Raw genomic sequence first — 24,211 nt, forward strand, 5'->3', positions numbered from 1 at the left:
ATCTCAACCAAATCTCAAGTCCGCTATACTTCTTCGTTACGGTTATGAGGGAGGATCTTTGCAACTACAGGGTCATCTTCGGCTCGAACCGGGTCAATAAAAACAGAATCGGTAGCCGGCGCCTTTCTTTTGCCCTTGTTTTGGCTTGCCATAATAATTAGTTATCAAGTGGTGGTGGAATGGAATTGAAAAAAATTGGTGTAAAGTGTAAACCGATAAGTTTTCTTGATGTTCTTGAGTTAGAGTGGTAAAACAACTAAATGATCAAGCCTTTATATAGTTTTTTAAGCTCAAAAACCGGTTCCAACGGTAATATAGCCGTTGGAACGTCGTTGGAACCAGTTCCAACGGCTATATTACCGTTGGAACCGGTTACAACGGCTATATTACCTTTGGAACCGGTTACAACGGCTCTTTTTCAAAAAAAACCCGGCGGAACCGGTTATTTCGGGTAGGAACCGACACCGGGTTTGAACCCGTTTCGGGTAGGAACCAATTTTTGGGAAAATATATGGGTCCGGTAGGGTTTTCCGGGTATAATAATACCCTAACCGGGTATGGGGTACACCGGGTACGAACCGGAACCGGTTCCTGGTCGGTTCCACCGGTTCGGGTATGGAACCGGTTTTTTTGTGCACGTCTAGGCAGAACCCCTACCTTGTATGGCTTGTTTATAAGAAATGCCTAGGCTTCACTTAGGCAGCACTTCTACTTGTCGGTGGAAAATCGAAAGAATAACTCGGTAGGGTTCTAGCACGTACTTCGAGACAACAATCGTCGGAATATCGGTACGTCGGGTTCGTGGCATGAATTTCGAGAATATGTGAGTGATTTGGAGTGTGATGTGTGAATGGGACTTCATTTCATGGCTGCCTATTTATAGGCAGAAAAGTCACTTCTTCGCATCGCGCGAAGTTGATCTTCGTGTCGCGCAAACAACTTGTAAACCGCCTTGGATATTTCTTGTCCTTCGAGGCGAAGCATCCTTCGCGTCGCGCTAAGTAGACCTATAGCTCTTGTGATTTGATCACTAGGCTTGCCACATGTCATCACATGGTGACACGTGCCCTATGACGTGTTGCCACGTGTCTCTCAACGACACGATTACTTCATCGCTACTTCGCGTAACGTGAAGTTCCACATCCAATTCCTTCGCGTCTCGCTAAGGAATAAAATTTCTAGAATTTCTATTTTTAGTCCTTGTACTTTAGTGGCTCGCAAATTCTTGATCTAGCTTCCATCGTTCAAAAATACTAATGCGGCTCTCGACGATATGAGCGTGCAAAGTGAAAAGTGCGCCATCAAAGCGCCACATTGTGCCCATCGCCCGTGCGCCTGCGCGTCGGGTGCTTCGCAACCTCCGCCAGGACCACCGAGAGTGATTAGCCATATAAGAATATGACTATGGAAATTTCCTTCCTTATAAAGTGCTTCCATTTTCTTCCTTCCTTCCATGTAGGATGGAGTTTCCTTCTTTATTTTTCTTTAACATAATATGCTTCCATTTCTTTATCTTATTTTTCACATTACTTATACAATGAATACTTTTAGTCCCTCATTTTCATTAATTTGTCAAAATTGGACCAAATTTGTGGATGTTAGATCTGATGCTGACTGGGATGGGTGTCCTAACCCCCGACGGTCCATATTCAGCTATTGTGTTTATTTGGGAGGTAATTTGATATCATGGTCGTCTAACGACAACTTAAGGTTTCTCGCTCCAGTGAGGAGGCAGAATATGTTGGAGTTGCGAACGATGTAGCCGAAACTACTTGGCTTTGGAACCTTTTGCTTGAACTTCAACTTCCTTTATATCGGGCCACTATTGTCTAGTGTGGCACTGTTTCGTGTAGCATTCGTTACTTTTCAAACCTAAAAACACGACTCAATTCGAATTTTCGACTTTAATTATAAATGTATATATATATTAACTTCTCAAGATTCGTTTCATGTATTTCATTTGATTTTCGCCAATGTATTCTCTTTCATCTTTAACATTATATTCCAGGGATTTACTAATTATTTTCGATCAATAAACAAAACTCCGGGAATTTATGTTAAACAATATGCAAACTATGCGGGTAAATTATGAAAATAATCCAAGAATATTAACTTTCATTTCTTATATAAAACACTTAAAAAGCAAAAGACTCAATATGTAAATATGATTTAAATTGTTTTTAAAAACAATATGAAACATGAGGGGTGCGTTGTGTAAATTTATTATAACATTAAAATCCCAACCCAGCCACCCTTACCCCCGCTACTAAAAAAAGGCTTTCAATGACACGCATTGCGTGTCATTAAAGGGCACTTATGACACTCAAATGCGTGTCAAGGAAGCCCTTGTCATAAATTGAATATGACACGCTTTCGCGTGTCATATTAAATGACACGCGTTTATGACTCACATTTACGACATTGCATTTATGACTAACATTTATGCGTGTCATCATATTATTAAAAAAAACTTATTTTTACTTTTTTTTCATAATTACTAACTTTTACATTAGTAACAGTAATTAAATTCTCATGACAAGCATAAAATACAAATATAGCAAAGGTATCCATTTCATTTCATAATTAGAGATTCTAAGTCAATCTTACAAAGATTCCCAAGTTAACAAAAATATTGGTTTATTGTCAATACAAAATCCAACACCGGAAAATAAACCGTGGCACATAAGTCGACCGTTGTTCTCGAATTCAATCAATATCAGCCTCCCCATATTCATCATTGCCTCCACCAATCTGAGGGAAAAAAAATAAACAAAGAAAACGTTAAAATATTTGATCGAGTCTAAACGAATTGGGTCAAAACAAACCAATATAAACATAACCAAACCTGTAAATTTAGTTAAAGTAGAATATGTTACACTTACATTACTATTGACGAGAATTTCAAGTTCTTCATCAACGATCTCCTTCATGAAGTTTAATATATAATAGCCACACTCGATAGATCCTGGCTGAGTTATACACTACATAATTACAAACAGCTAGAATGGAAAGCCATAAAAGCATACGAAATGAAACATGTCTACAATCTAAGACGATCAGAAGTAAAGGCCCATTCTACCACCAAATTGACTTTTATGATTCCACATTAAGGCTTGAGTGGACAGTTGACTTTCGATAGTATATATATTCTTAAAATTTTATGGTTGAATGAGGCTTAAGTTTTATTTAAATTGGATATATGCAAATGTGTTTTAGGTAATTAATATAATGTTAATTCCTAAAACTTTACTATCGCATAATGTCCACATATCACAGCTCTAACAGTTTGGCAGCAATGCATAACCATAAAAGTCAATTGTCTGTCCAATTCTCAAATCTATCTAAGCCCATTTTGAACACCAGAAAAAAGAACATGTGAGAATTGTAAGCAAAATATTTTGAAGTTTTCATTAAGAATCACTCTACCTAACAGCCTTTCTCAAAACCTTAGTTATGCAATTTTTTTATGTTTTCAATTCTGAATATCTAACACTATGCAGATACTACACCTAAGGGTGTCCAAAATGTCCGAACCCGATTAACCCGATCCAACCCAAACCCAAATAAGCTAATTACGATCGGGTTAAATAGAGTCAAAAAAGTAATATTCGAGTTAACCCGACAAACAAATTTATTCTTAACCCAACTTAAGAATAAACAAACCGTAAAATGTTAGTAACAGGTTTTTCTTAAAGTTTATTGATTTGTAACAGAATACCTCGTCTATTTCATGCATACACTTCCAATTCTAAATATATAATACTTCTTTTAGTCTAGTCTGCAATATGAAACACACCTTTTGAGGTTATTGTTAGCAATGTCCAGAGCTGTGAGCTTTCCTACATATGAACAATACATGTCTACATAACACAATATATAAAAATGCAACCAAAAAGAAAATATTATTAGTAAGAATGGATAACCTTTATGTAAAGACAGTTCAACAAACAATACACGAACTACTTCATCTTCAATTGAGTTCCCTTGCATAAAAAGTTCCTGCACATTTATTTAGCATTGGCACGTTATAAGATTTTAAAGTATGTGAAATAAGATAATTGGAAATTATACAAACAAAATATCATAAATACTCAGCACAACACAAAAATCAACTTAAAAGTATAGAGAGTAACCCGACAAAACTGACCCGACTAACCTAAAACCCGATTAATGCAACCAGACAAACCCGAACCTTAACAAGGTTGGGTCGAGGGTTAGTTTTTCTATACACCCGACTAACCTGACCGGATTAACCCGAAACCAATGGGATTGACCTGATTGACACCCCTAGCTACACATTTAGATCATATTAGGGCACCCAAAAAATAGCAATTCCGTCCCTTATATGCACAATAAAAGGTGATTAAATCAAACATAGTGCATAAAATAACACATGAAAAACGCATTTCTCATCGATTTGGTTACATTTTCGAGATTAGTACCATATACACCAACAATCAGTTAACTATAATAACAAATAATGAAGATACCTCAATTGAGAAGGCTGTGGATTTAAAGGTGTTAAAAGCTGAAGTAGCTCTTTAGGAGCTTGTTTATACACCATTTCAAGAGTCCCTTTTGTTCTATATTGTTTTCTAAATAAAAGAAGAGCTGCAAGCATAAATGCAAGAACTGGCCATCCGCCCCTTTCACAATGCATTAAAAGCGCGTTTTGTTGACCTGCTAATGACAACCAACTTTCACTAGATCTCAAAAAGTGATGAATCATTTCTAATGGTAACATTACTGTCATATCGTATTGTGATAGTATGACGGACATTTGGGTCCTTCTGTCACTTTCTCTAAAGTTAAAAACCATAAAAGACGAATCAGGATGGTAGTCTTGAAGTTCAGCCACAATGCCACCCATGTAGGTCTTGTACTCATCTTCTTCAAGTACTTCAGTTGAGAAGCATCAATCAAAAACTGCAAATGATATTTAAAACCGTTAACTATAATCTTAAATCTCCAAATGCAGTTAAATACATGTTACCTAACACCAGCCCACTACATTTTGTTCCTGTGGATGTAAATGAACCGAACCGAACAAGACCATGTTCATGTTCGCCCGTAAAGCTATAGAACGGTTCACAAACAGTTAACGAAATTTCTTGTTCGCGTTCATTCATTAAGGAAATGAACGATTCGCTAACACAAATGAACAAAATCAATGTGTTATTTTAATTTGGCTATCCGATAATGATCAGTGTCAACGGTTCGGTTCGGCTACCAAATTGTGTTGGTGTTTTTGTAATATTCATATCCATACATTTAATTTATATATATTGTAATCACATAATACACACATATTTTTTTTGTTGAATAGTTAACAATTTTGCTTAAATCTATACAATAAGATTAGAAAAGTCATTAAAAAGTATTAAAAACCTTTAACAAACAAATATAAACAAAAAACCATTAACGAACATAAACAAACACATTATCAAACATTCACAAACACAATTGAATGAACACGGCCTATGTTTGTTGACGTTCATTTATTAAACAACAAAATATAAACAAACTTCCCGCTAAACAGTTCGCAAACGTTCAGTTCATTTACAGCCCTAGATGTAAATTAATTTATATCTATAGCATAACCAAAAAGATCTTATGCTACATTTTTGTATAAGTATTAATCAAATTTGCAACATTCAATTTGTTTGCAACCTGAGATGTAACTTTATATCTATAGAATAACCAAAAATCTTATGCTACATTTTGGTATAAATATTTATCAAACATATAAATAAAACCTATTTGTTAATAATTGAAACCTGCTGACCAAATTTCACGTGTATATATTTTGTAGACCTAAAAACCAGCTTACTAAACTTACGGATACTAATTAAGAGGATAAATGAAATAATCCAGCAACAAAATCAGGAAGCTAAACCTAATTATTAGTGTTTAATTAATTATTACCGTAAACTCTCTCAGAGATCTCGAGCAGCCGATCCGGTGGCTTCCGGTAAAAGAACCACTTGAACAGCGCCATCTAATGGTGCTGCATCATTTTCTAGGGTTTGATCGGATCTAGATTAAAAAGCTTCATATTCATCGTTTCCAATTCGTGAGTTTTATCCACCATGAGTGTTGCAAATCTGTCAAGTTATGGACGAATTGGTAGAGCTGGAGAGTATGTGAAGAGATTGAGAGAGATGGTAAAGTGGTTGTGCACTGGGTTTGAATTTTTAGAAGACTTAGGCGCTCTTATGAGAAGTAATATTGGGCCGGCTTATTAGTTTTTATTTAGAAGATGACACACATTGTTTTTCATGCTGCATCTTTCTTTATGTTTACGACACTAAATCGATCACACACAAAAATAAGTGTTATAGATCTTTTAACTTTTTTAAAATATGACATTTTTCAATGACATACACAATTGCATGTCATAAATCATCGCGTGTCATGGTGCGTGAGTTATTAAAGGCCCTTTTTCTACTAGTGCCCCACGGTTTTACGACTTCAATTCCGGCCGCCGGAAAGGGCACCGGCGAACCCATATACACCCTTTAAATCTCGTCCAGTGTCCAATTAAAAGTGTAAATATGTTTTAACTTATAACATTTAAATAATCCCATCCCTAATAACATTCCTGTCGTCCTTGTTTTTCCGTCAAACAACTTCCGGCGACCTGTAATTAAATCAAAACTAATGTTAAAGGTCAATAAAAAATTAGTAAAATCCCGAATCACTTGCGGAAACCTTAATCCCGTCCATAACGTGTGATAATTACGAGAAATTTAACCCGTGAAATTTGTATAACGGCCGGATTTTAGGCAAATACAGTTAACGAGCATTAATCGATACACGCTCCGATTACAAGTATAAATAGACCCTAAATTATTATCTAAACTCGCTCACAACCTCTAAATTCACTATTAAACGCTCTGTAATCAGTATTGAATCCTCAAAACCCGTCTCCGGTCAAGTCCCTGTTCACCGTCAATCCGTAATATTAACAGGTAATTTATACATGTTTTTAATAGTTTCTAGCCGACGAACAAAACCCCTAACATAAAATTAACGAACATTGAACGGATTAAGAGAATTAAACTAGGGTTTCTATGGTGAAGATGATGAACTAATAACATAACTTATAAATTTTTATTTCTATACTATATGCAACTTGGTAGAATGGTTCGGTGGTTAATTCACTAGCTTGGTAAGCATTGGATCCGGATTCGAACGGGGGTCAATGAAGGTTTTTGTTTGATATTATGTTTTAAGCATTTTACTGATTATTTAAAGGTCAAATAAATTATTTAAAGACAAAATGGCAAAAGACGTCCTTTATGTTTGACCTGATTTTCATTAGACGTCCTTTAATGAAAGAAATAGCAAAAGGCATCATTCATGTTTCAAATTTGTTTCACGTTACATCCTTTGTCACTAACCCAGTTAAATTTTTTTGTTAAATCTGATCATGTGCCTTGCACATGAGGGTATTTTTGTAATTTTATATATAATTTATTTTATAATTAAAAGTAACGAATAAAATACACACAGAGACAAAACTCTCTCTCTCTCTCTTAGCATCTAATCTGTTTCACCATCCCTAGCCACCACCACACCAGATTCAATTTCACGGCGCCCATCGCCATCGTCTCCAACGCCCCACACTAAGCCACCATCACTGATACCACACGACCACCACTCCGAACCACCACCATCTCTCTCTCTACAATCTATCCACCAACCAAACAACCACCACAGCTTGTTGTCGATCGTCCCTGCCGCCGCCACCAAATAACCAATCGAACACCCACCTGGATAAAAAGAATTAGAACACAAATAAATGGGATGGTGTACTCAATACTACGATTAGTCATTGTCACTATTAACACCACTGCGATGCTCTTCCCCGCCGTCGCCATTAGCACCAGCCAAAAATCAAACCCTAAAACGGATCTCACCAATAACGCCGCCACCATTGGAACATGACCTGAATCACACGAAATCACACCAAATCTGTGATGACGATTAAAGAAAACTCTGGGTATATACTTCAGATCCCCAATATTTGCATCTTTAGATCTCCAAATTTGTTGTACCTTGTTCGATTTTTCAGTGATTCGTGACTCTGAAAAAGAGGGTGTCGGTGGTGTTGGCAAAAAGTGAAGAGGAGATTTTGGTGTTGTTTGAGATGACGGCGGTTGGGTAGCCAGTAATGGGAGAAAAGGGTGGAGATTATGTGGTGGTTAATGGTGGTATCCGAAGCGGCCTAGGGTTGATGGCTAATACTGGCTATAGTTCAGTGGTGGCTATGGTAGTTGCGGTTGATTAATAGTGGTGGTGGATGGTAGTGATGAATTGTAGTGTGAGAGAGAGGGAGGAGAGAGAGAGAGAGAGAGAGAGAGAGAGAGAGAGAGAAAGAATATGATATATATATATATATATATATATATATTAATTTTTATTTTTTTTGCCCAAACTTTAAGTAATCTACACAAATAGTCCCTTAAGGAGTAGAAAGACAATTTTACCCTTGTGTGTCTTGCACATGACTATATTTAACGAAATAATCTAACTGGGTTAGTGACAAAGGACGTAACGTGAAACAAATTTGAAACATGAATTATGCCTTTTGCCATTTCTTTCATTAAAGGACGTCTAATGAAAATCAGGTCAAACATAGAGGACGTCTTTTGCCATTTTGTCTTATTTAAAAATCGTAATAATTCAAATAAAATTATTTTCAAACCAAATAAAAATTTTATAAATTAAATAGAAATAAAAATTAACCTTTCTCCATAGAAAAACCGAACTTTTCATAATCATCACTCGCTAATTTTAAATCGTTCGTTAATCTTAACCCGTTAGTAAACGTTAATTAATTTACTTATTTCATTAAAACCTGATTAGTATTATATTGATATTTAACTTTTAGTTAACTTTATAAATCGCGAAAATAAGTTTATACCGTTCAAACCGTATCTAATAAATAGTATAAACATCATTATAATAGTTATTAAAATAACATGTCATGACCTTAAAACCCGTCAAAATTAGTTATTCGTCCATTACTTTAATTTATTAGTTTTAATGTACTAAACGTTAAGTAAAGTCGTTGAACTTGAGTTTATTAAACTTAAATCCGTTAGCTTATAACTCGTAAAACATTTATATATATATATATGTATGTATATATAGATATAGATATATTGTCATTAAACTTCATAATTCGTTAAGACTTTCTTTTTCCGAAATAATATAAACCGTTAGCAGTCCGCTAAAAACTTAGGATAACATTAATGCTTCAAGATATTAAAATTCATATTAAAATAGCGCAACATATCTAAAACCAAAGTTAAATAAATCCCGGTAGCTAGTCTTGATTTATTTACATTTTCATTTATAGTTCATGACGTTTGACCACTTCGGTTTCGTTATCATGCTTTCGGTTTTCATTGCAATGTTTATCTTCAATTTCGAGGTGAGTTTCTCACACCCTCTTTTTCAACACTTTTATTACTTTTGGGGGTAGCATATGTATCTTACTTACTCAATGATTTATCGAGTCATATACAAAACTATAATTCATTACATGGACTTGTGTGTTTACTTGATTACTTGCTCAGTGGTTGCCTCAATAAGTATAATCATACGCCCCCCTTTGCACTCAGGTCAATTTGTATCGAGTGGAAAAGGGATCTCATATTCGAGTACGTTGGTAGCCCCAACTGGAAAGGACCTTCGTTTGTTCTTTACACTCAGGTCCATTGCATCGAGTTTAAAGAACCCTTATGTGCTCATTTCACAAGTTTCATGGAATTGTATGATTTTTACAAATTACATCAAACTGTAGGAATCTCATCAGCTATGTTCATAGCTAACTTTATTTTTTACATATGCTACATGTGTATTGATACGAGGATGAATGTTAGAAGACACATAGCATGCTTATAGGACATTCAAAGAACAACTTATCGTTTCGTTTATTTATTTGTTTACAACTTGTATTATTTGATAAAGTTGTGTTACATGATGATTTAAATGAAATAATATTATTATGGTCACCTAATAGTGTCACGTGTGTTTGAGCAATCTGTACGTCACACTCAGGTGTTTCCACTTTAGCCGAGGTGCTACATTTCGGCAGTTTACTTGTCTCACCGTCCAATTCAGCATCAACGGACAAAGCATGTGGAAACTGATGTTCATTTTGTCAGGGACCAGGTTCGTCTTGGTCGTGTTCGTGTACTTCATGTACCATGTACGTTGCAAGACGCATGCATCTTCACTAAGGGTTTGCCCATACAACGTTTTCAGGAATTCGGGACTAGTTTACAGCGTGCTCACTTCCAAACTACGAGAGAGTATTAGAACTATATATATCATCTTAAATATATATAAACGAAACATTTAAAAGCTCTCTGGTTGATTCCTACATTTTCTCAAGCCATCAGATTGTTTTATGTTAGTTGCATTTTTTGGCATGTTTTATAACACTTTAAACACTCATTTTTCGCCATATATAATGCATTTATCATACCTATGTCCCGTTATTATGTGAAAAGTTTGTTTTGGTGTAACGGAATCTACTTTGGATTGTTTTTATTATTTTTGTAGGTGCTGAGCGTTTGTCAGAAGCCATGAGCTAAACTGGTGGATTTGTGTCGACAATTGGTCATAGGACAAGGAGCTAAATTAAAGATATTGAAGCTGATGATTGAGAATAACAATTTACTCATGAGAATGATTAAATCTCAAAATAAAAATTTATGTTGAGTGGCCATCAAATGAAAAAGGGGATAAGACGTAAATTTGAATTAATTGGTTTTTAGGCTTAAATCCCCACCCCATGTGCCGGGCCACAACATTTTGGAGGGTTTAAGAACAGGATGAAGGAGTTCGAATATATCATCTTTTGACGGCTGAAATCTTGGCTACAGTGGACGAAACGGAAGAATCATATTTTCTGGTTTTGTGAGTTTATGTTTTCTTTTATATTTGGTTTGATTGATTTAGCTAACATGTCCTGCTAAATCAATTTAATTTCAACACTATGGTATTTTGATTTGATTCGAAACTTATGTGAAACAATTGTGTGATTTGTTCTAATGATTTGTTTGTGTGATTTTTGTGCTTAACCCGGTTCACTCCGGTATATATTAGAATTTTAATAAACCTGATCAACTTATTAATTTTTCTAATAAAGTTCATTAAGATTTAAAACTCTAATCAGATTTTAAGTTTTGATATAAGGAACAAATAATATTTTTGAGTTTGTCTACGAGCCCAAAATTATTATAGAGTCACATGATCTAATTAAGCATTCCGAACGGCATGAGTGTTTGATTATAATCGATACTTCTATCACGCAACTCGCAACCCGCACACTAAGATCTGAACGGTGTGAGCTTGGAGTAGCGGGTTGGCTCTAATCACCGAACGGCGTGTGATTAGACATTAGATAGAGTGGATGTCTGAACGGCGTGACGTCTAGTATTGATACAAACCGTTCAAGTAAAAATCATTGCACCATAATTGTTAATGATCATAAGCTATAATTAAATCAAGAAATTACCTTAGTGTTGGAATTAGTTTCTAAATATTTGAGTTCACGTTTTCTATAATAAATTTATTTTTGTTAATTCTAATTTTAAATCAAAACCTCCCTTAAAAACAATTGTGTTTGCACTTAAAACGTTTTGGTATAATAAAGTTAATCTGTATCTATGAGGACACGAACCTTACTTCCATTCATACTATTAAGAGAAAGTCTAAGTATGTTTATTTTATTTGTTGGATTCGACACCCATCATTTTATTTGTAAATGGAGGTTTCTCATGCATTTGACCCGAATTCATAGATATGGGTCTCACCAAATCCAGATAACCCTTAAACAGGCTATAACATCTCATTATATTAAAAATTAATCTTACCAAATATTTGATATTAAAAAATCCTATAAAATAGAAATATACTAAAATTAATATTCAATTTTCGTAAAAAAAGATATTATTTATAATTAAAAAACAATTTTATAGTAAAAAAATAAACGGGTCATGGATCTTACCAAACCTAGATAACTTTTAAATGAGTTATAGCATCTTATTTATTTGTGAAACCATTTCAAAATCAAACCATAAGTATATTATTAACTCTCTTACAATAAAAAATATATAAATATTAAAAACGAAAAATGAAAACTAACCTCTTTAATACGAGATGATAAAACCTAGTATTATTATAGATAAAGATTGTATCTAGTTGGTATTTTAACTTGGAGAATAACATTTTTCCAATTCTAGTTTCCAATTCCCACACTATATATTGGAATTGTATTGTAACTTGGAGAATAATTCAGAATACACAATCAAACAGCCATTTGTCTTTTGGATTGTTCTATTGTTTCCGATGTTAACCCTACAATCAAAAAGCTAAGATACGGATACTGATCAGTTCCAAATCTTCATGTTTTGATCAACATTTTTCTTGATCACCTTCAAACTTATGACACACATTTACAATCACACACATACTAAAATTCTAGTCTTTTGTTGTTTATTGGTCTTCTATTTCATCATCACCATCATCATCGTACTTAGTATATACTATCAATAGCAAAGCTATAGTAGGGTCTGAGGAGGGTATGATGTAGGCAGCTTTACCTCTACTCCGTAGGAATAGAGAGGCTGCTTCCGGTGAAACTCCCGGCTCGATAGTAGTTTTGCATCAAACATTGGACATAAACACATAACACTCAACCATTGACATCAAAAAAAACCCATGTGGCTCAATTGTGACCACCAACTTCCCTTTTTCTGATTTTAGGACTTTGACAACATTAGTCATTCCACTTTATAGTTTTACGTTCTAGCTAAAGTTTGATTGCACAATTAACCCATGATTAGGTCTAGGGCCGTCCAAACCGTTCGACGCTCGAACTCGCTCGTTCAGTATTTGTTCGATAAATGCTCGCTCGTTTTTCGCTCGATTGTAAATGAGCCGCTCTGCTCGGTTCGGTTTGTAAATGAGCCAAGTAGCGAGCAAAGGTCTGCTCGGTTCGGTTCGACTCGGATATTTTTAATTTATTTGATATATAATTATATATGAACAAATATATAAATATATAGACAATACACAAAAAATGTAAGTGTATCATATTCCGTCAATTTTGTAGTTTGATTAGTTCAATTCAAGTTTTCAGAATACTAAAAGCTTGTTTTGCATGTTTATTATATCTCATTTCAAACTTTTTTCTCCTAAAATTTTACAACCTATTATTCGTTTGTCTAAAAACTACTAATTTGTTTGTAAAATATATTATTTACAGCTTTCAAACTTGTTTATTGAAAATTTTAAAGTGAAAAAGGAATAAAAAATGCTCGAAATCGCTCGATGTTCGATCGAAAAATGGTCGGTTCGATTTTGGCTCGTTTCGTTTTTCGCTTGGTTCGAATTTCAGCCATTTGGTTTGGTTGTAAACGAGACAAGCAACGAGCAAGCCTTCGCTCGATTCGGCTCGGCTCGTAAACGGCGCTAATTAGGCCAAGTACATTTTGGTCCATCAAACTTAATTTTAACATATTTTAACGTCTAAAAGAGGGTAATAATCACTCTTTTTAATAAAAAAATGGGATGCTATAATCGAAATATAACACTAAAAGAGGGTAATAATCACTTTTTTAAGAAAAAATGGGATGCTATAATCGGCAATTGAACAATTTCTGGCATATAACAAACAGTATAATAGCTTTTTTTCTAAAAGACGAAATTTTATAAAACAAATGAAAAAGGACGACTTATAGAAGCAAGCGCCCTCGCATAAAGAAAGGAAAATACAACCACCGTTTAGCATGCAAAAAAAAACTATAAGAAATGATTAATAAAACTAGCATCACTATTCTTATTCTAGGGGTGAGCAGGAAATCGAATTAACCGAACCGAAACTGAATTAACTGAAAAAACCGAACCGAAGCATTAACCAACGGTTAATTTTTTGTTTTTTCGAAAAACCGAATTTTCGGTTTCGCCTCGGTTTTCCATTTATAAAAAACCGAAAAAAACATAACCGAACCGATATGTGTTTTTACTAAATATTAATACAATTATATGTGTCTTTTTAGATGTTATAACCAGAAACAAAACACCAAAAGGATCTACCATTGACGGTAATGAAGATTATGAAGATGATGAAGAATGGGAGTAAACTTTAAAGATGAATAAGATGAAAAATGAAGATTGGAACTAAACTTTTAGTGTTTTTTAATTAAAACTTTGTTAAATTTTAAACTTTAGTACTCTTACAAGTTTGTATTTGTTTGGTTCCACGTAACAAATGCATATTTTTGTGTTTTGAATCTAATATGCATTTTCATTTTTTTGGAATTTTTTTCAATGCCTTCACACACAAAAAAACGATTATAACCGAACCGAAACCGGGAAAAACCGAAAACTCGAAACCGAACGGTTTGTATATTTGAAAAACCGACTTTTCGGTTTCGATTTTGGTTTCACCTAAAAACCGAACCGAACCGAATCGTGCTCAGCCCTATTCTAAACTCTTGTTTTTCCTCCTATTTTTCCATAAAAAAGATGTGGCTTTAATATCATTCACCACTCCTTTCATCATTTGAAAATAAAATCATTCCATCAACAAATTATCAGCCCAAATAAGCTTTACCTTAAATAAATCGATTAAACTTAAGAAATATATATATATTTAGATAAAATCTAACTACTCATTCATAAAATTGATAACTATTCAAAAACACGATAATTTTAAGACCGCTTGTTATAAATAGACAAATAACCAAATCTATGTGACACATTTATCTTTCTCATTTTCCTTTTCATTTTAAATGTCAACAAGACCAACATCACACGTGTAGGTCCACCACGTGTCCCGATAAAATCCTAGCCGTCGATAAGTTGCATACAGACTGAGGGGTCCCCCTTTTTGTTCGGAGGATAATAAGTGGGTCTCCTCTTATCTAGGGTTTCTTCCTATTCCTAATTCCTATTCTCTTCCCCCAAATAATTTCAATTTCACTGTTTCAGCAATTAATTCCTCACTTTTTAAAATTTTAATTAATTAATAATTAATTCTGTGTGTTACAGATGAATACCGCTCCGGTTGTTAACAAACGCACCGAATCCGATGCATTTAGTGACACCGCTGAGCTTTTATCAACCTCTGAGCCGTTGCTCGGTGATCCATCAGCGTATACGATAACCGCGATTCCATCCCGGCCGGAGAAGGTTAATTTGTTGAAGGAAGAGCCTCCGGAAGCTATTGTTTCAATGCCGACATTGAATGATAATCGATTGACGGTGCCACCTCGCCGGACGAAGGACCGGCATACGAAGGTGGAGGGACGTGGCCGGAGAATTCGGATGCCGGCGGCGTGTGCTGCGAGGATATTTCAGTTGACGCGAGAGTTGGGGCATAAATCGGACGGTGAGACGATTCGGTGGTTGTTGGAGCATGCCGAGCCGGCGATTATTGAAGCTACGGGTACCGGAACGGTGCCGGCGATTGCGGTTAATGTTAATGGGACGCTGAAGATACCGACGACGCCGAGTGACGGAGAGGTTGGACCCAAAAGCCGAAAGAGGGCTTGTAATAGTGAGTTTTTTGATATTAATGATTCGGCAAGTTCCAGTTTTGCTCCTACGGCGCCAATAGCACCGCAGGGGCTTGTACCCGTGTGGGCCGTGGGTGCGCCCATCTCTGCCGGGATCCCTAGCGGTGCGTTTATTATGATTCCACAAAGTGGGCCCGTTGGACCATCTACAGGCCTAACGGCCCATCAACCTCAGCTGTGGGCCATCCCTGCTGGGGCCACGCCTGTTTTTAATGTTGCGGCTAGACCTATTTCTAGTTTCGTGTCCGCCTCCAGAACTGCCTTCAGTTCTGGAGGCGGTGGAGGGGAGATTCAGATGGCGTCGATGCCGGTTTTAAATAACGGGAATGAAGAAAAAGGCGGGAAAGTTTCGACGACAATGGCGCCGAGCTCAAGTTCGATGACGGCGGCTGCGCCGACGGCTCAGATGCTTAGGGATTTTTCATTGGAGGTTTATGATAAAAGGGAGCTTCAATTCATGGTTGGTTCTTCAACAGATGAAAATCAACCTTCAAAGCCATGATTATAATTAGCTAGATTATATTAGCTTTTGTTGTTAGAATCAATATGATTAATCAGTTTTGTAAATGAACTTGGGGAAGACGAAAGGATTTAGGTGGTTTTGGTCTTGTGGCATGCTTTAATCAAAAGTAGGCTTTTTGGGAAGTATTCAAGTATTATTTGCAATTGCATAAAGTGCATGCTATGCTTTTAAGGCATTTGTTCTAGATAAAAGCTCACATAGAATGCACTATTTTAATGTTTTTTTACATTTTACGAAAAATTTGTTAGTATAAACGTGTTACATAATTTGGCTACAAGATTTTAATATTTTTAATTAATTATTGCTTTCATCAAAATTTCCATTCTTATTTTTATTTTCAGCTAGTAGGATATTGTTATGTGTCTGATCTTAGGTACTCTTATAATAAAATGAAGCATGTGTGTGCAATTGATGTATATAAACATTTTTAATAAGATACAGATATGAGAAATTGGTTTCCTTTCAAGAAGGGTATGTTTAGTAGGGAGTTTTTAAAAGATTTTAAAAGCTTTTAACTTAAAGTTTTAAAAAAGAAAGGCTCATACTCAATAAAAAACCTTGTTTGGTTGAAAGAGAAAGAGTTTGAAACTTTTGAGTTTGTTTGGCAAAACTTGCTAATGGCTAAAAACTGGTAGCTATGGCTGGTGGCTGGTAATTGTTATGTTTTAGATACATTTAGGCGGTGTTTTACAGAATAGCTGGAGCTGTAATAAAATATATAAAATAGCCAAAATGGACATAACTAAAAATAATAATAAGTAGCATTTAGAAAAAGGTGTAAGTTTTAGTATTTACAATTACTAAAATAACCTTCAAGATATATAGATTTAGTATTATGTTTTATTAAAGCTCTAGCTACTGTGTCAAATATCAAAATATATCTAAAAGGTTATAGCTACCAGCTACTAGTTACAGCCACCAGCTAAAAAGATTGAGCTATTGTAGGAAGATTGACGCAATTTTCATTTATAATACTCTTTTGTTGCTTTTCTTGTTTTGGGTGGTTTTGCGAGGGTTGCTATGCCGCTGTGTTGATGGTTTTTAGCGATAAAAAAATTTATTTGTCGTACATAAAAATGATTTATTTATATTATTTAAAATATCTTCCAGTTCTAATAAAGTAAAATAATTATGAGTATTTGTTATCTTTTGTTTAATTCTCACAATTCTTTTCACTCCAAAATTAATATCTCAAGTTAACCTAATATATGTAATAAATCAATAATTATTCACTTTTCTTTTACACTCTATTTATATGATATCTATAAACTTTTTATAAAAATAAATATTAACATATCTACCTATATTCTAATAAAGTAAAAGAAATGTGGACACTTGTCATGTTTTGGTTAATTCTCATAATTTTTTCCCTCCAAAAACTAATATACCCTATTATATGTAATAAATCAATAATTATTCACTTTCCTTTTACACTATATTTATATAATATCTATATATTTTTATAAATATAATTATTAACATATTATTTTACTATATATTCAAAATAATTGGTGAATTCCAAAAATCAACAACAAATCATGTTTCTCAAATGAAAATTGTTTCGGATTTTTTTGTGGAACTTAAATTTGATTTTATGGGTCAAAAGTTGGTAAATAGATTGTTTGGTACAAGTTAACTATATTTTGGTCAAAATTTGTTAGGGTCAAAAATGAAAATTTGGATTATTTTTAAAAGTTTGAGAATACAAAATAGATTTATCGTCAAATTTGTTATGGGTTCAAAGTGTTGACTTTAAAATGTCAAAAGTATGAAAGTTAAAATTTTAAACATGATTCGGGTTTCAAATTTATTTTTAAGGGCATTTTTTAAAAAAATCAAAAGGTTCGGGATTTGGCAAACTGACTATTTTCCTCTCAACTATTAAAATTTAAGAAAACATTTCGAACACTTTCAACATGACACCCCCATGCCTATCAATGCTTAACTTTTATCAAATTTGAAATATCTATGTCAACATTAATTTTTCTTTCAATGGTGATCAGAACATCGTATGGGAAGCATGACATGCAAAACTATGCTCAAATGAAACAAAATATTCACAAAATTAATGGGTTAACATGTTTTTTATGTTGTCATTATGACAAAGTCGATAAGCACTCTGAAACTTATTAAAATATTTTTCATGGTGTAGCTCAGAAAAACATCCATTGTTACAATTTAATGTTCTACTTTCTTTTGATGGGTGGTAAATTGATAAATATATCAATAAAGGTAACGCTCCTTTTGTATTTAGGCTGAATGGTTATAACTACTATTGTATGAGAAGTCTTATTTCCAAAATTAGTTCATAACCAAAATTCTTTCATACATATATGACACCGAGAATGAATTTTTCAATAGAAAGAAGTATTCTCGGGTACGTTTTTGCACAGGCATTTTTTTATTTTGTTCACTTAAAAAAATCATTTTGTTATATAAATAAAATCAATTTATGTACACATTGTATAAATACAAGCATAGATGTAATACATTTTTTTCATATACACTATGTAATTATTTGTTTTACTTATAACTTTATAATTTGAATTATCCTGTGTGTGACACGGGCTCTAAAACTAGTTATTTTACTATATATTCCAAAACACTTGGTGAAATCCAAAAGATCAACAACAAACTATATTTGTCAAATATTGAAAAGAATATAATTTCAAATGCTATCATTAACATATTATACTTTGTATATTGTAGAAGATTGTAAAGAAAAACAAACTTGAATAGCTTTCATTTTATTACTAAGTAATTTTTTAATCAATATATTATAAATATGTGCTTAAAAGTCGATTCATTTTTTTTATAATCCATCCATTTATCTATTATTTTTATTATTGTAAATTGTCATATGCATTTATAAATTATAAATATATGCTTTAAATCTATCCATTTATTTTTCGATTAATTTAGTAAACTATATATATATGTTAAAATATAATAATAGTATATATATCAATTACTTTTAGACATAACAAAGTTTATCATACTTAATTTATTAGTATTTTTATTAAGGATTGTTTTGGGTATTTTATGGAACTTTGATTTTTATGGGTCAAAAGTTGGTAAATAGATTATTTGGTACAAGTTAACTATATTTATGTCAAAATTTGTGATGGGTCAAAAATGTGAAATCTAAGTATTTTTAAAAATCTGAGAATGCAAATGACTTATCGTCAAGTTTATTACGGGTTCAAAATGTTGACTTGAAAATGTCAAAAGGATGAAAGGAAGAGTTTTAAACATGATTCGGATTTCAAATTTATTTTCAAGGGCATTTTTGGTAATAATCAAAAGGTTTAGAATTTGCCAAATTGACTATTTTCCCCTCGACTATTAAAATTTAAGAAAATATTGCGAACACTTTCGGCATGCCACCCAAGGCCTATCAATGATTCTAACTTTTATCAAATTTGAAAAGTCGATAACACAACTTTTCTTTGGAATACAAATGTTAGGCATTAATTGTAACATTCATTACTTTTCAAACCCGAAAACCTGACCCGTTTTAAATTTTTTCGGTTTTGTTCATTAATATATATATATATAGGGGAGGGATATTTTGAGAACCATGTTGAGTTTTAAGAACTTAAGTACTCAATTCTAGGCCATACATTTAATTAAATGGATTGGAATATGTGGTTGAGATTAAATCTGACAAAAAAGTCAAAGTATGAGAGAGAATAAATATGTAAGTGGTTACACTAACTTTTACGTCCGTTACACATGTGTAAAAAGTCGACTCAGTGCGTAAAAAATTATGTAATTTTTTTTACGTGTATGTAACTTACATATATTACGCATGTGTAAAAAAAATTCGAAAAAAAATCGTTACACTGAGTTCTTTCGAGTTCTTAAAACTCAAAAGGGTTCTTAATTGAAATCTCCCATATATATATATATAAGTATTAGTTTTCATTGCATGTATTTATTCGTTATTGCTTACGTACTTGAATTCATTAAACCGACCCGTTTGGTCGTTTCGATATAGTTTTGTTTCTCGTTCGTCATTAATATTATATTCCCGACAATTTGTGATCGTCGTTAGTTCGCTTTATAGTACTTTTGATCAATTATTAAAACTCTGAGTTTTAACTATTCGCAATCTAATCGAGTATAATTCTAAAACTTTTCATTTATATAATATCTGAAAGATCAAGGTTCAATTGGTAATTACATTTTAATTTCTATTCAAAATAATACATATTAAATTTAAAAGAAACATGATAATTAAGGAGCTTAATGTGTAACATTTAATTCAAATTATAATATAATAATAATAATAATAATAACATATTACCAGCCCAACCCCCCTTCCCGTTCCCTGATTTCCCGGTGGGAATCCGGCCGGCGAGCCGAGATTTCCGGCGACCCTATAAACGGCCAAAAACGCGTTTTAATCGCAATTAAATGATTAGCATAACATTCTCCACTAACGTTTAAGTCCCTAACGGCCTTATTAACGGGTAATAACGTAGTACAATTTCCAAATTAAAGACCACAACGACCGGATTTTATTGAAAACCCATTAATGACAATTAATAGTCCAACGGCCTGATTACGTGTAAGGCCCCGAACCCGGTAGCCCTACTTTAACGTCGGATTTACTCATAAACACAGTCCTTCAAATCAGAGTTTATTAAAAACTTTTCGCGGAATATAAAACGTCAATCATTTGTTACAAAACATTAAATCTTTTCTTTGATACCATAACACAAAACTTTATATTTAAAACATCTTTACTTCTTTCTTCAGATGCCAGCCGTTCAATCCATGCCGTGTGTCATCCTCATGCTAGCTCTATAATCAGCTCACCTGCGTGCATACTAAAAGTCAGCTACGCTGAGTGAGTTCTAGTTAATCATACAATATCATACAATACCTTCTTACATACATTCGTACTTAACCTCATAACTTTCTTTCATACACACATAAGTACTCATACCTTCATTCTTACTTACATACTTTCTTTCTTACTTACATACTTTCTTTACATTCATAATCATACGTTTTAAAGAGCCTTTCGCCCTATAACCTCACAGATATTATAAGGGTCTGGTCCCTAGTTTTCGAATATTAGAAGGGTTCGATTCCCTAACATCACAGATATTATAAGGGTCTGGTCCCTATCATCACAGATATTATAAGGGTCTGGTCCCTATCATCACAGATATTATAAGGGTCTGGTCCCTAACATCACAGATATTATAAGGGTCTGGTCCCTAACATCACAGATATTATAAGGGTCTGGTCCCTAACATCACAGATATTATAAGGGTCTGGTCCCTAACATCACAGATATTATAAGGGTCTGGTCCCTTGTTTTCGAATATTAGAAGGGTTCGATTCCCTCTTCGTCACCATACAACCATACATCATACCTCGAGTATTAGTAGGGCTCGGTACCCTTTTCGTAACCATACATTATCATTTCTTTCTTCTATTATCTCTATCATGTTCATACACATAAACATACATATCATACTTACCTTACACATAGTGTTACAACCTGACAGTACGTGCAATATCCGAAGATCGTTCACGTACCATCAAGCAATCATTCCTATATATCATATCATTCACATAAGGCATACACTTATCTCTTAGGATAAGCGTATTAACAAACATATCGAGTATGCACACAGCCCCGAAAACATAACACATAAATGGGGCTAGAAACTCACCTGAACACGGTTACGTTCTCCGTTGATTGTAATTCCTTTCTTTAACTGGGCTCGGCTAACTGTATAATATTTACACATATCAATTAACTACTACTACTCGTTTTCGATAACTGCCTTAACACATTTTCCATTAGGTTTTTAATTCATTTTATAAACGAACTTCACTTCAGGCGAAGTTAAACCTTAGGCGAACTTGGAAACAACTTGGTTCTGGCTTGATTCGATCGAATAGGGACATATTCGATCGAATCTGAGGCACACTCGATCGAACTAGACACACACTCGATCGAACCAGCTGGGAAAACTCGTTCGATCGAACATGGCACTCGTTCGATCGGATAGATACTCGTTCGATCGAATACGGATCTCATTCGGTCGAATGAGGCGGAGACCATTCGGTTGCTTTCTTATTCGATCGAATGGACTGGTTCGATTGACTCATTCGATCGAATGGACTGGTTCGATTGACTCATTCGATCGAATGGACTGATTCGACTCCTTCAAGCTGGGCGACGGAGAAACCTACGGGTTTTTCCGGATTTTCCAGATTTCGACCCAAAATCGAAGTTTTTGACATGGAAATGCTCGGGATTGAAAGGGCTATCGATTCCTAGTACTTTTAAACACAAAAGCTTGCATTTTGACACCAAAACAAGGCGGTTTTTGACCCGAAAACTCAAGTTACGAAAATGGGAGTTTTTGCTCGATTTGAGGTCGAAAATGGTTATGAAAACGGATGATTCTCGAGAGGGACTTACCAAAAACGATTAGGAACAAGATTGTGGACTCGGATTTGTGATTTGAGAACTTTCTCTCTCTAGCTTCTCTCTCTAGAAATGAGAGTGTTTGGGTGGGTGTAAGTGAAGGAAGATGGTGAAAATGGTGGAAGTGTCAAGAACTTTCGTTTATATACTACGGGTTTGGTTAGGCTCGGGTTGGCTTCCTACGGGTCGAGACAGGCCGAGTTCATAAAATAACTAAGCCCAAGACCCGTTCCTTACTCGACATTAAATAACTAAACATAACTTTCTTTTATTTATTTCCTGATAACCCGAGTAAACTTCCCATCTATTAATAAGTAATATAATTAATATTACCTTTGAAATTTCCGGATGTTACAAGTCTTCCCTCCTTAAAGAGGTTTCGTCCCCGAAACCTAACTTATTCCCTTTAAAAGGAAAACTTCTTACATTTACACGTTTTATAGAATTGCCTTCGCTTTCTGAGTTACCCTTCCTACTTCCGACTTTACAGCCATCGAATGGTGGTCATGTGTTTTAGCTATTTAAGGTAGCTTGTCCATGAGACCCTCGATGCACCAAGACTCATCTCATCCTTCTAAGGGTTTCGATTAGTACTTTTAACACTATTGTCTAAATCAACATTTCACCATAACATGATAATCATTCTTAACCAAACTCAAAATAATTACACACCACAGATAAACATAAGTTTTAAACCTTAACACAAAACAAGTTCTTAAGCAAATGTAATTTAATAGAACCATTGCATGAGCAATTATTCCTTCATCAGGTGTTCCTCTCTGCAGTTTCCCAAAGTCTTCATCCTTTCGCACCTACCGCCCCTGATTCCTTGCAATCCCTAGCCATGTGGTCAGCTTTTCCGCATTTGAAGCACTTTGGACGATCAGGGCATTCTCGAGAATAATGCCCACTCTTTCCACACCGATAGCACCTGTCTGTCCCAGTCTTACATTCTCCCAGGTGCACTTGCCCACACGTCTTACATGCATCCTTGTTCCCAACTTTGGCCTTCCTCTCATCAGTTGTTGTCACCATCTCGCCAGACCGCTTAGCAGAGGTAGCCCATTTCTTCTCCTTCTTTTCTCCTTCATGTCCTTCCTTTGGCTTCTTGCAATCCCTTGCTAGGTGCCCACGTCCTCCACAGTTGTGACACCTATGGTAATCATTACATTCCCCAGAGGAATGTCCTGCTCTTCCACACCTGTAGCAAACACCTAATCCCTTTCTGCACTCTCCGGGGTGTCTCTTCCCACATTTTTCACAAGCAGTGAACCCCTCTTGCCTTGCCTTCTTTTTGCGTGGATCCACCTCATCGGCTTCCTCTGGTTCTGGAGTTGGGTTCTTTTTCTTCTTTTCCCCCACCGTTCTTGCTCCCCCACAATCCCTAGCTAAGTGACCCGACTTACCACACTTATAACATTTCTGGTTCTCGGTGCAATCACGAGTTATGTGTCCCTTCTTCCCACATCGGTAGCACTGATTTGGACCAGCCTTGCATTCTCCTAGGTGCATCTTCCCGCACACTTTGCATGTTTCCCTTCCCGCGACCTTTAGTATCTTCTTCCCCGCATACTCCACGACATCTACAGATCCTTTGGTTCCTTTCGCTCCTCCCTTATAATCATCACC

The 24,211-nt window shown here is 34.7% G+C and overlaps 1 pseudogene; it reads left to right on the forward strand.

Annotated features, from left to right (window-relative positions):
* Positions 1-8,176: 8,176 nt before the first annotated feature.
* Positions 8,177-16,104, forward strand: LOC143570255 (transcription factor TCP19 pseudogene; annotated as a pseudogene).
* The last annotated feature ends 8,107 nt before the right edge of the window (positions 16,105-24,211 follow it).

This window comes from Bidens hawaiensis, unplaced genomic scaffold (genome assembly GCF_021521415.1).
Source record: "Bidens hawaiensis isolate Kalapana, Puna unplaced genomic scaffold, B.hawaiensis_p1.1 tig00024864_1, whole genome shotgun sequence".
NCBI lineage: Eukaryota > Viridiplantae > Streptophyta > Magnoliopsida > Asterales > Asteraceae > Bidens > Bidens hawaiensis.